The sequence below is a fragment of the Motacilla alba genome, chromosome 2 (assembly GCF_015832195.1).
Source record: "Motacilla alba alba isolate MOTALB_02 chromosome 2, Motacilla_alba_V1.0_pri, whole genome shotgun sequence".
Classification (NCBI taxonomy): domain Eukaryota; kingdom Metazoa; phylum Chordata; class Aves; order Passeriformes; family Motacillidae; genus Motacilla; species Motacilla alba.
This window is the reverse complement of record NC_052017.1, coordinates 137,723,433-137,736,745: the sequence shown is the minus strand read 5'-3', so window position 1 is coordinate 137,736,745 and position 13,313 is coordinate 137,723,433. Positions and strand designations below refer to the sequence as shown.

The 13,313-nt window shown below is 43.3% G+C and overlaps 1 long non-coding RNA gene across 1 annotated transcript; it reads left to right on the top strand.

The window, feature by feature from the left end:
• Positions 1-9,713: 9,713 nt before the first annotated feature.
• On the top strand, positions 9,714-13,073 carry LOC119697834. The gene is made up of 3 exons (XR_005255957.1): positions 9,714-9,950; positions 10,085-10,208; positions 12,917-13,073. It is a non-coding gene; the product is annotated as an uncharacterized LOC119697834 (long non-coding RNA).
• Positions 13,074-13,313: the final 240 nt, after the last annotated feature.

Sequence of the window (13,313 nt, the reverse complement as noted above, 5' to 3'; positions counted from 1 at the left end):
ATATTTGTCTGTGTAAGGTCTTCCTATTGAGGTGCAGTTTTCATGCACATTAATCACCCTGAGCAGTCTGCACAAAGTTGATCCTGACCTGCACCATGCCGTTGCTTGCCAGCAGGCTTCACTGCTAATCTACCATGGAAGATGCTTCATTTGCCACCAGGTGGGTTGCACAGAGGGGCTGTGTTGTCCCACTTTTCTTGCTGCTGTCCAGAAAATTGCAATCATGCTTTAGAATGGACAAGTGGAAAAAGGCAGCCTTGCATGCCGTGCACACATTCTGCCTCATTTAGCACCTACATACAAAAAAAAAAAAAAAAGTTAATAGAGCTGCCAAACCAATTACATTAGATTAAATTAGATTAGTGAGCCAAAAAATAAAGACATCATGGCAGACAGGTCGAGGAATGCTGTGGCAAAAGGGACTATATGATACCCAGCTCTAGAAAAAAAAAAATTACTCAGTGACCTACCACTGTAATAAAAAATATTTTAAAAATGTCAAATGGAACTAAAACATTTTAGACATATTGTACATTAGCCAAAATTTTAAACATTTGCCTTGAGCTCCATAAATGTAAAATGATGGAATGTGTTTAGCAGACGATACAGATTATCTTCATCTGCATTAAACTGCACATGTTCATTGTAATGCAGGCCAGTTATAAATGCAATACAGACCATATCTCCCTAATCTCATCTAATGATGACATCTATGCTTTTCTCTTACTTTGAAAAGTGATGGTCATTTCTATCTTGGGGTATTATTTCTGTTGACTGAAAAGATAAATGTTAAACATTAGTGATCAACACTCCCCCAACACCCAAAGCAATCAATGCTTTGATAACTCTAATTAGGGTACTGGACTGTGTGTCAGAAGGAACATTCACTACATTTACTATCAACAATCTTGGAAAATCACTGCTGTTCTCTTGGTTTAGGTCCTGCACCAGATGGCAGAGATAAAGCAGAAGAAGCCTCCTCTGTCAATCCCTACCTGGTTTATACAGATGAACTGGGAGTTGCAGGGTTCTTGGACACTTCTGACAAAGACTGTAGAAAACATGCGCACAGTGGGTGTTCTTAGATAAGATAGCCAGCCCTCCCAGAATGTGCAACACCTCCAGGGGTTTCAGAAATATCCTCCAATTGTCTGAATAGGAAACAATGAGAGAGAAAACCAAGCTCCCTATTGTTATGAGTAAATCTGTGAAGAAAAGAGTCAACCTTTTCTGTAGTACAAGAGTTACAAACCTTCTAAAAACTCTATTATTTAAAAAGCGCCCTGTAAATTTTCTGGACTTTGAAAGTAGATGTCTTGATAATCCTTGCTTTAATTGACCATGAAAGTTTCTCAGCAAAGCAACTGGGGGCTTTACAAATTGTCTGCTTGAGATGATATTTTGGGCAGGTTAGGATTTCTGCATCCTGTTACTGAACCTGCAGCCAGGCAAACAGTTCTATTAGGTGGAAAACGACAGGGGCTGGTAAGTCAAGGGAAAAAATTGTGACTGTTGTGATACCAGTTAGAAAGAGAGGGAACTGGCTGCAGAGAGGGAAGAGGATCTGAGTTCACCTGTGGTTAAATTGTGGTTGCAGTAAATCAAAATAATCTGTGGGTGCTGCAGTGATATTTGAGGAAGGCTATTGAGAAAAGCATGGCAATAACTTATGGTCTGGGTCAGAAATACTGTTAAGTCTTGTTTTAAAATCAGGCAGCATCAGAAAGCCGGTGACACTGTGTGGCAGTGATGGATTAACCCTTTGCTTGGCTGGTGACTGAATACAATGCTTGCTCTCAACCTGTTTGCCCAGGGACAAGAAGAAGAAATCTTGTCACACTGGCATAGCTGTGTTGGGGTTCAAGCTCTCAGCAGGCACAGCACAGCCCCAGATGGAGCAGCTGGGGGGCTTTGGGACCCTTTGTGCCTGTTCCAGCAGGGCTATCCTCCTCCTCCTCTTCCTTCACCTCCTCCTCCTTCTCTCTGCTGTCCTCTAGAGTTTAAATACAGGTGCTTTTCTCTATTGTCAGGACTGCCAGAGGGAAGTTTAGGATTTTGTTGCCAGTTTATCTTTCGGGCTTGCTAGGAAAGATCAGAGGAGGAGCTTTTCCTTCCCATTTATCTCACACCATAGCTCTCAACACCATATGGGGGATCTGCCGGCTCCAAAGAGCATATGCAGGTACACTGTTCTGGCACACACACGAGCTTCATGAGAGATGCCTTGATTCGACACGACTTCCAAACCAGAGGAAAACACAGCACGCTCCAGACAAGTCAAACATGGCTGGCAGCTGTTCCTGTAGGCCGTGGTCTCCAGGCGTGCTGTGGCTGGTTTGCTGGCCAGCAGGGATGGCTGCTGTGTGGCTGGGGACCCCCTGGTTGGCTGGCCGGCAGGGATGGCCACAGCCTGGCAGCCAGCCGGCCTCTCCCGCAGCCCCCGCGGCTGCCAGCGCCGGCTGAGCCACAGCTGGGCCTCTCCAGGGGCACTTGGAGAGACGCCTTCCTCCAGATGCCCACGGAGGGGATGGGAGGCTGGGGCGGGAGGCGAAGACCAAGCCCAGCGAGTTCCTGGCTGCTGGACACGTGGCTTGTTCCAGCTGACAGAACCATGCCCAAAGCAATCACTCACCTGCCTGAAGCCGAGGAGCCCCATATGTAACGGGACGGTTTGGCCTCTAGTTGCTTCAGCGGGTTTCCGTCTCACACTAAGAGGTGTTCAACAGTATCAAAACTGACATTTTTCTGCATTTGTATGTAGTTCAGGCAAGGACAACCCAAAAAGTAAGTGCAAAAGCAAGCTGACAGTTACTGGCTCAGGTTACCTTCAAGAGAGCTGGAGGGAAAGGATAGGGATGTGGGTGGTGGAGGGAAATGGGAATCTCCAGAGTCAGTTTGTCAGATTAAACTGTTGTTTTCCTCTTGAAGTCAAGTATCAACAAGATCTGGGCTCACTTTCTTCAGGTGAGCTCTGTGAGTCATGACAACTCTGGACACATAGGACACATCTGGTGGTGCATTGAGACGGGGTGGCCAGCTGAGGAAAGTCACTAGCAATGGTCACATGCAATACTAAAGGACAGCTCATGCTCTTATGAACTTTTTATTCAGTCTTTTCTCCCCTATTTTTCCTTCTTATGTAATTTGTCAGGCATTTGGATCAAAGCAGACGTGGACAATGCCCAAACAACATGCAAGAGCTTGACTGTGAAGGAAGAGGCTACTACCCAGAGGAACTTAGTAGCCCTGCCTACCATGATTTTAAATTTAAATTTTTCCCATGACATTAAATTGCCAGTTTGGATTTCTTCCATCTCTAATCACCAGTTTGTATCCTGAGATTGCAAAGCAGGTGCAGAGGGGGATAAATGTTGCTTGCTGATAAGGGCATGGCACAAGACTTGTGGCCACAAGGGCAATAAACTCCTGAGTTTATGTGGAAATTGAACCTCCTGCACAGATAGATATTTATTTAGCTCTTGAGCATAAATCTCACTAGTGAATTTCAGAATCTCCCTGACATAGGAATACTGAGCCTAAGGCATATTACCATCTTAATACAGAGCTTCTGCAAGAAGTATTTCTGTGTGAATTGGACTTGTTACTCCAGATGATTATAGTTTCTTTTCCAAAGAGCACAACTGCACTAGAGAAACCAATATAATTTAGAAAGGGACCTCTAGAAGCCCGTTCTGTGAAAGGAATGAGTTTTATGTGACCATACTAAATTTAGGTGTGACAGATATACTGAAGGAAAACTGCTTTAAAATAACACATGTGCCTCAGAAGTTGTGGCTATCTGCCCATCCTTTCCTGCTTGCACTAACTTACCCAGATGTATGTGTGCCTCCTTGCTTGGAAAATACTTTCTAACTCCCCTGCCTTTACAACCAACTGGCCCAAGTCCAAAGTCTTGGTAGTATCATATTTCTGTCTGCATGCCTCAGTGTTCACAGCAAAAGTAATCATGGCAACCAGTGTCAGGTAAGTACCTTGGTGTCTGGGTGGATGGATGGATGGACGGATGGATGGATGGATGGATGGATGGATGGATGGATGGATGGATGGATGGATGGATGGAAGAACAATGCTGGAGATTAGTTTCTCTGTGTTAACACTAAAATCCATAAGAAGGTGGGGTCAAATTGTCCTTATTTCTTACTATGAGACTATGCCAATGGATGTTATGTTTTATACAGAGAGGAGGCAGGAGCTGATTTTAACCCTTTTCTGGTCAAGTTGTGTGCACAGCAGCTGGTATGTGATATTGGGCAACGGGGCAGATGGCGCTTACTATACCCAATGGCTGCTGTCCAACACGTTTTTCCATTAAATACGGAAGAGTAGCATCTTTTTTGTGAACATGGACCTTGTTTTAATGGTGTTTTTATTCCCTCACAGCTGTGAGGCAACTACATCTCAGGTGGTTCTTTGACCTTACCCTTGAGGTGTTTCAGGAGTTGCAGCAAGACCATGATGCAGAACACCACTTGCTGTGGCAGTTGTTACACTTGCAGCACAGACAAAACACGCACTGCTTGCCCAGGAGCTTGTAGACTGAACTCAAAAGCTGAGATGAGAGTAGCAGAGAGATGGCTTTTCTTCTTAAACACAGTTGCCATTTTTAAATAATATTTAACCAGAAACATAGGGGTTTAGGATTTTTCACTTGTTGACTGCCATAAGCAGCTCACAGGACAAGAGTAAATTTATAAATGGATTTCTCTAATCAAACATTAGGAAATCTGTGGCCCTCACTAGGCTCTGGGGCTGTTGTAGATGCCTACCATTTTTATTTATTTCTGTTCAGATTTTAAAGTGTGCAGTGGTACAGTGGCAGCTCTGGCTCATTATAGAATAGTGCATCTTGAAACAGGTTCACCTTCCACCTTATCAGAATTCCTTTATCCTATTTCTTCTTTGAAGACAGAGAACATTTTTGGGAGGTAACACATCAGGAAATATATGTTTTGCTGCTATCTTTAATGTGAAGCTAGTGTGTGATGGTAAAACAGCTAGATTAGGCCACAATGTGAAAATTGAAATAAACAAGATAAATGAACCCAGATCAGACAGAGATGAGGTCTAGCAGTGATCACTTTGAAAATATTGGTCTTACATCCATGAAGGTAAAGGTGTCTCTGTTTCCACAACAGAAAAGCCAAGATGAAAGGGGCTGCCTGTATTTCCAGGGATGGTGTTGGATTTCTGCCCCAAAAGAAAAAAAAAATCTGCTTGCTTGTTATGATAAAAATGACACTATGGCAAGAAAAACTAGGATAAGAATACTACTGCTATATTTGAAAAGTCCAGTTAATAAAGAACACAGTATACCTGTAAAACACATACTTCTCTCCATAAGAGAAATGCTTATTAGAGAAGCCCCTTCTTCAGAAGGTGTGGGGATTTTGAGACACTCTGACTATGTAATAAAAATAATTTATTGAGATGCATCACAGTATCTTATTTATATCATAGTACACCACTATATTTCTTTCTTGGGTCTTTGAGGCTTTTGACACATCAGCCTTGATATGCATAATTTTATTGCTTCTTTTGTTATGTCAGTGGTCATGAATTCCTAAGTCCTTTGAAGCAGGTTTTTTTAAAAGAGTGAGTGGAAAAAAGTATTCTCAGTAAACATCTGTTAAGATTGCGAGACACAAGAAAGGAAACTTTGCTGCCACAGTAGCCTTCTTTGTTCAGTGTAATCTAACTAGTCATCTCCTGTACTTGGAGCTATCTTGTCAGCTAGGTATTGTTTCTCCTCTGCTGAGCAAAATCAGACTGACTTTTGTGTTACTAATTCCCTGAAGAAACCAGAACTGTTACACTTCTGAACCATTTCTCAAAGTATTACCATCTTACATCACATTCTGTGCCAGATTAGGGATTTCCATTTCTTATCTGGCTCCTCAGTGTACAGCCCCTGCACCCCCTTTATACCTCCCTCCACATGATGTGGACACCATAAAGATTTTCTCTCCATGCACAACATATAAAACAAGGGCTTTTTTTTCCTCAGTGGCCTGTCCCCAGCTCTCAGCCAGCACTTGCCTGGAGGAAAGCCAGCTGTGTCTGAAATCACTGAGAAAAGAACAGTGCTGTCAAAAGACTGCCAAATAATGCAGGAGGGAGCTGAAAGAGATGCTCTGAGATAATATTTCAAGTCAGCCCAAGCTTTCTGCTTATTTTCTTTTGGATCAGCCTGCAAACCCAGGAAGGTTCAATCAGATTTCAGACTTATTTCTGAGTCTTTTTCCCTCCCTACCTTATTATACTGTAGTCTTCAGGTGGCCCTTCTTGACTGGTCAAGATAGGACTTAGAGGTCAGCATTGAGAGCTCTGCAGGTTGCTTCAGAAGTGAGACAAATTGCTCACAGTCTCTTTTACCACTCCTTTCTGGTAAAACTGTTAATGATCTTCATAAGCAAACCGTGGCAGTGCATGAACTATTAACCTTAATCCATTTGACATTCTCCCTTCCATGTTTTAATTATATTTACAGCTTTCAAGGAGGTTCTTGGCCTTTCTCTTTTTATCCTGGGCTTTTCTCAGTGGACCCCAGCTTTACTTCACCTTCTCCTGTATGCACTTAGTAATGTGTGCAATGTACCTTTCTTGTCGCCACAAGGTTTGGTTTGTATGAAGTGAAAAATTGGAACATAAGCCTATTTCTATATTCTTATTTCCAGGGCATTTATTTACTAGAGATTTTCTGAACCCTTTACGTGAAAACACAATAAATTAGGTAAAAAAGGGGAAAAAAGTCTAATTGATGCTGAAGGCTGTCCAACAGAAAAGACTCTTTCACAGTTGGCAGCTTGACATTGATTCTCCCTTGATTTCTGGAACCTTCTCTGCCCAGTGTGGTTGCTGGAGTCCCAAGCAGAGGCATATATATTGTATATTCGTGTATATTGTATATTTTTTCACATAAGTGCTGGGCTCATTTAGGAAAGAAATCTGGTTTAGACTGTAGAAAAGTAGCTCACAGCACAGTTCTGAAAAGAGCAGCAGCTCCATGGAGCTGATGGTCTTTGTCAGCAGGCAGTGATTCACAGCTACCAGAGCAGTTCTCTTCTGTCACTTCAGAGGAAAAAGTCCCATCCATACCAGTGTGGCAGGCCTCAGCTGTCATTCTAGTTCTCCGAGGTCAAAATTCAAAGCATCTCGATCCAACTTGAGCCATTCTGTGGCTGTGACAGAGTGCAGCTGGTTGTGCCACTCAGGAGCTTTTGGTACCTCTTTCTGTGTGACTGACCCTCTGAAAGGGATGGGTCCCTGGAAACTCAAAGCCCCATGTGGCAACTTCATGTGATTGTCCTGGGTACTCAAAAACATCACAAAAGATAGTATATGGTTTTTTGCCATAATTATCTCTTTCACAGAACCCAAACCAGACCATGCCTGTATTCCCACCACACATTATTTCCTGCCCTTTCTGTAACTATAGGGTGTCTACTGTCTGTCAGTACTGGAAAGTCCAGGCACCTGTCAGTCCATTACATAATGTCACTGATGTAAGGAAGCAGAGTGAATCCCATTCACTCTGGCAGGGAAGGATTAAAGTCCAGCATGAAAATTGAGAAAAGAGAGACTCAAACTCATTTCCAACCGAATGTCCAACTTTGTTTCTTACTCTGATGATGATCTTTTGTTGGTGATTATTGAAAGATGCTGAAATGATCAACAGCTGGATAAAATGACAAATGGTCAGACTAAAGGCCTATGCAGTTTGGTACTCTTGTGTGTTTATGGAAGAGTGAAAATGTTCGTGGCTAAGAACAAGATAAACATACGTGATCCTCGGAGCAACTTTTAATCATTTTCAGCTTAGAGGCCTTCTGTACCAGAAATGATTGTTTCTTCCTCTCCCATTAATATGCTGGATTTTCTGTGAAACAGTGCAACAAAATTTCGTGCACAAACCCCTTTGGTAAAGAGCAATCCATTATTAGCTGATCTCCTTTATTCACCTCTTTGGTAGCTCCTTCAAAGGGGTATCATAGATTTCTAAGGCAGGATTTATACTTATAATAGCTTTACTGACTTCCAAAAATACATCATATGTATTCAGGCATCCCCTGTTCCTATTTTAACTACAATTCCTAATTTGTCTGTTTGTTGTGTCAGTTGTACACATCGATATCTCCCTTGATCTCCTGTACAGAAAGGGACATTGCTGTTTCTCAGTTCCAAAGTGATTTTGAGGCAGAAGTTAAGGTTTCACAACAGACTATTCAAGAAATTCAGGTTTTTAATTTGCATAGGTTTATCTTGATAGTATTTGAATGCCTTGCACTGATGTCTTAAGTGATTGTCATTAGTATCTATCATGTGATGGTTACTCTTCATCCCTGCATTGGAGTGAACTGTGTTCCCTGAATGTTTTATTTTGGTACAGCTTTATCAGATTTGGTTTTGTTTAGCTTTATTTTCTTGGAAAAATGCACATGTTATTCTGTATTTATTTTAGAGAGACAAGGTTAGGTTGAAGGACCTCATTCCACAGTCACAGGCTGACCACTTCTGCTTCCACAGATAAGCTTTGCCCTAGTTTTAGAGAGGTTCAGTTGCAGCAGAAGAGCAAAGTTACCGAGTGCAGGTTTTATTGAGGGCTTTAAGCAGTATTTAAGGTACTTTGGGCTCAAGATGAGAATTATTTGAATGACTGATCACATTGTGAACTCCATTTTTGTTGTGTCTGAAAAGACAATACAAGATCTGAAGGAAAAATATGATTTTTCAGGGTCAGCTCTGCCATATGAAGTGCTGTGTGAATCTCTGGTGTACAACCCGAGTGTCTTACACCAGATGTCTCACAGAATCACAGAATCACTAGGTTGGAAGAGACCTTCAAGATCATTGAGTCCAACCCATGCCCTAACACCTCAACTAAAACATGGCTTCAAGTCCCACATCCAGGTTTTTTTTTTTTTTAAACACATCCAGGGATGGTGACTCCACCACCTCCCTGGGCAGACCATTCCAGTATTTTATCCAGTATTTTATTTTCCATAAAAACTTTTTCCTAATATCCAACCTAAACTTCCCTTGGCACAGCTTAAGACTGTGTCCTCTCCTTCTGTCAGTTGCTCCCTGGAGGAGGAGACCAACCCCCACCTGACTACAGCCACCTTTCAGGAAGTTGGAGAGAGTGACAAGGTCACCTCTGAGTCTCCTCTTCTCCAGGCTAAACAACCCCAGCTCCCTCAGTCGTTCCTCACAGGGCCTGTGTTCCAAGCCCCTCACCAGCCTTGTTGCCCTCCTCTGCACACTCTCAAGTGTCTCAATGTCCTTCCCAAACTGAAGGGCCAGAACAGGACACAGCACTCACCAGTGCTGAGTACAGGGGAAGGATGACCTCCCTGCTCCTGCTGGCCACACTGTTCCTGACACAGGCCAGGATGCCCTTGGCCTTCTTGGCCACCAGGGCACACTGCTGGCTCATGTCCACTCGGCTGCTGACCGGTACCCCCAGGTCCCTTTCCATCTGGGCACTGTCCAGCCAAAGTGTCCCCAGCCTATAACATTGCAGGGGGCCAAAATGCAGGACTTGGCACTTAAACTTATTGAACTTCACCTTATTGGACTCTGCCCATCCATCCAACCATTCCAGGTCTCTCTTCAGAGCCCTCCTACCTTCCGACAGATCAACACACACTCCCAGCTTACTGTCGTCCCCAATTCACTGATGAAAGTCTCAATACCCTCATCCATGTGGTAAATAAAAATATTGAACAGAACTGGCCCCAGCACAGACCCCTGAGGGACACCACTGGTGACTGGCCCCCAGCTGGATGCAGCACCTTTCACCACCACTCTCTGGACCCAGCCACCCAGCCAGTTCTGAACCCAGCAAAGAGTGCTCCTGTCCGAGCCATGGGCTGCCAGCTTTTCCAGGAGTGTGCCTAGACAACATGCACAGCCTTTCCTGCATCCACCAGGTGGGTCACTTGGTTATTAAAGAAGATCAGGTTGGTCAAACTCCTAAACCCATGCTGACCGTGTCTGATACCCTGGCCATCCTCTAAGTTCTGTGTGATGACACTCAGTATAAACCGTTCCATTGCCTTACCAGGTAATGAGGTCAGGCTAAGTGGCCTATAATTACCAGGATCCTCCTTCCCACCCTTTCTGTGAATGGGCATCACACTGGCCAGCTTCCAGTCATCTGGAACCTCACCAGTGAGCCAAGACTGTTGGTAAGTATCAGAGAGTGGCTTCACAAGCTCATCTGCCAGCTCCCTCATCACCCTGCAATGGATCCCATCTGATCCCATAGATGTAACTAGATCACACTAGTGGTAAAGGAGTGAACAGCTGAAGTCAGTCGCAGATAGGCATGAAACACATTCCAGCTAACTGCAGAATCCATGTGGAAGTCCTCATGCAACAAGTTAGTATTGACAGGGAATGACTACTCCACCAGAAAAGACCAAGAGGAACGTCCCGGGGAGGTAGGTTTGGGCTCCAAACTTCTGAGTCCTGTGACACACCAGATTCTCTCTTCACGTGGATTCTGCCTGTGGTTTCAAGTTCACAGAACATGGATTGGCTGAGAAATTAATGCTGAGAAGAAGTTCAGCAGAGGGGGCTTTCTCATTAATATTAATCTATGTTCTGGTATGTCACGGGGTACCTAAACAACTGCATTCCTGGTATTAAGGAACTGACTTTATGTTCATGTTAGCACTCTCTGGGATGCTCTGAGCAGCCACCAAAAGGCTGTTTCAAAATAGCATGAAGTCTTTGTATTGAAGAGGTGGAGACAGATGCTTTCTAGCCCTGCTAGTTCAGATGCCTCTGCTGGGGTCATTTTAAATGCTCTCAGGCTGAAGCTGAGCAACAGAACGCAATAAAAACCAACAAAGTTCTCACCAGAAATTTGGTATGAAGGAGGGCATCTCAGCTTGCTGGTGCACTCCAAGACTTTTTCAGGCATGCATCCAGAATTAAACTCAGACTCTTAATTTCCTTTAGGCTATGATTTAATGTGTCTCAGCTTATTCATAGATACCCAAAAAGTTCAAAAGTCTCATACAATCCAGAAACTTCCTAATGGCCCAGACAGCTCCATAAAGCAAGTAAGCCCTGGTAAAGTAATAGCAACCATAATAGCTGCAGATTACTTCCTAGGGATTTATGCCCTCCCTTAAGAGCATGGAGACAGGCAGAGGTGGCTGGGTCACCCCTGCTGTGGAATGCACCCAGGGGCAGCCCTCATCTGGTCCTTTTGCTACCTACAGAGCTCCTCCAAGGTATTGCTCCTTACTCCCACCTGAGCCAGTTATAAGGGGGCTGTGCAGTTTAATATGAGGTGTAAGAGATAAACCAGGTTTTAGTTCCTTCCAGTCACTGGAACAGTGCAGCCACTGTTGTGCTACTGACAGCATTCCCCCAGGCTCCTTGGCCTGGTTACAGCTTGGGTAGCTGCAATCTGCCTACTTTCAGTGTCCCCGGAGATCCAGTTGGCAGCATTATTCTTTTTCCACTTCTTGTCCTAATTTAGTCGGGTTATCTTGCTGTGCACTGTTAAATGCTAGCACAATCCATATTAGAGGTGGCTACATGTCAGGTTTGGGTAAAGCAATCTCTCATTAGGAGAGCCTTGTCTTCCAGGCTTTGCTCCTCAGAATAATCCAGAGGTGTGTAATTAGGCTTCCAGAGGTCCAGTGGTACTACTGGGCAATGCACTCAGAAGAATAACATCACTCAAGTGGCCTAGAGTTTTATGCACATCTACACAAAATCCTTGCAGGAAATGTGAAGCCTTTGTTTAAATTTTCTGTTTCAAACCAATTAAAAAATAAACATAACATTGGGGGGAAAAGTGAGAAAATTGAAGGGATTTATCTTGCCTGCTCTGAAACCATTAAAAGCTTTAGGCTTTGAATATTCCTGTGTACTGAACAATTATATCCATAGCCTTTCAGCTCAATTTGGGTTCAGTCGAAGCCAGAATTAAAAATGCAGCCCACTGAGCTTGTGTGTAAATGAATTAAAACCAGTAGAGCAAAGATTCCACTGTTTCAGGAGTTTTGCACAGATCTACAATTTAGAAAGATGCTGATAAATAATTTGGAGAAAATATTTTTAAAATAAAGGCAAAATACCTCTATGTCTCTTTCACTAGTAGACATCCACTTTTCTTCCCTCCTCAAGTCTGTGTGCTAAGCAGCTCATTAGTGTTCCCTGGTGAGAGGTGCCCATCTGAAGGCAAGACAGAGAAGGTGCATTATCCCTGGGGCTACCTTTTGCTCTGGTCTGTCTGGGGATCAGGCTTTTATTCATCAATTGACAGGATGGAGGGCAGGCACCCTGTCTAAGTAAATAATGGGAAAGACATCTAAATTTCCTGCATGTGATGTAAAATATAACCTTGATCTTTCATTCTTGAGCAACAAGGCACAGCAGCTGTGAGTTTCATCCAACAGGAACTTTATACAATACGTATGCACGTATTTAAAAATTGCACAACTTTTGGGTAAGTTATGCATGCATTTGTTTTCAGATGCAGTCAATATCTACACTGGCAAGAGATTTTTAGGTTTTGATATATGGCTCTGATGGCTGCCTTTGTAGGGAGAAATGCATCCTTAAACACTGCACTGTCAAAGTAATATCCACAAATTGTTCAGCGCCCATCACTGGCAGATAGTAAATATTTTATACCTTACTGAAAAATAATATTTCTTCTTCTCAAGTATTGCTCATGCGTTTCCTTTGGGCAACTCTCAGAATAGCCTTTTGGGATTAATGAAAACTAATAGTTCCCTTTATGCTTTTAAAGCTTTCGTCACATGGGCTCCCCAAAGCACTTCCACGGCAGCAATCCTAGTCACTTACTTTGAAAAACAAATATGCATTAAGAGGATCATAGGGAAAGTAAAACTTCTTTCCTCTTTTCCAGCATGAAGATGTCACCCATGCTGTGTGCAGGACTGCCACTAGCATGGATGGTCTTTCTGCAGGGGTGGCATGGAGGAACTGCCCTGCTCCAGGAAGATGCATCAAAACACTGTACAAAGAAAATGAATGGTGTGCCTGGGCAGGCTGCTGGGCTCAGAGGAAAGGCTATGAATAAAGGTGTCATATATCCTTCTGGTTTTTAATCCACATTATTGTTATTTCCCACATACTGATCCATCTTTTTATTGCTGTATTTGCAGCTGGATTGAAACTATTTGTTTTAATGATAATTTTTGCTTTAGGAACAGATGTGCCTTACATTATTTCAGATAAGACTGACACTGAGCAGGATTGTTGGAGGGGCATTCTGCCTAGTCCACAGGCACCTCTGTTTTCTC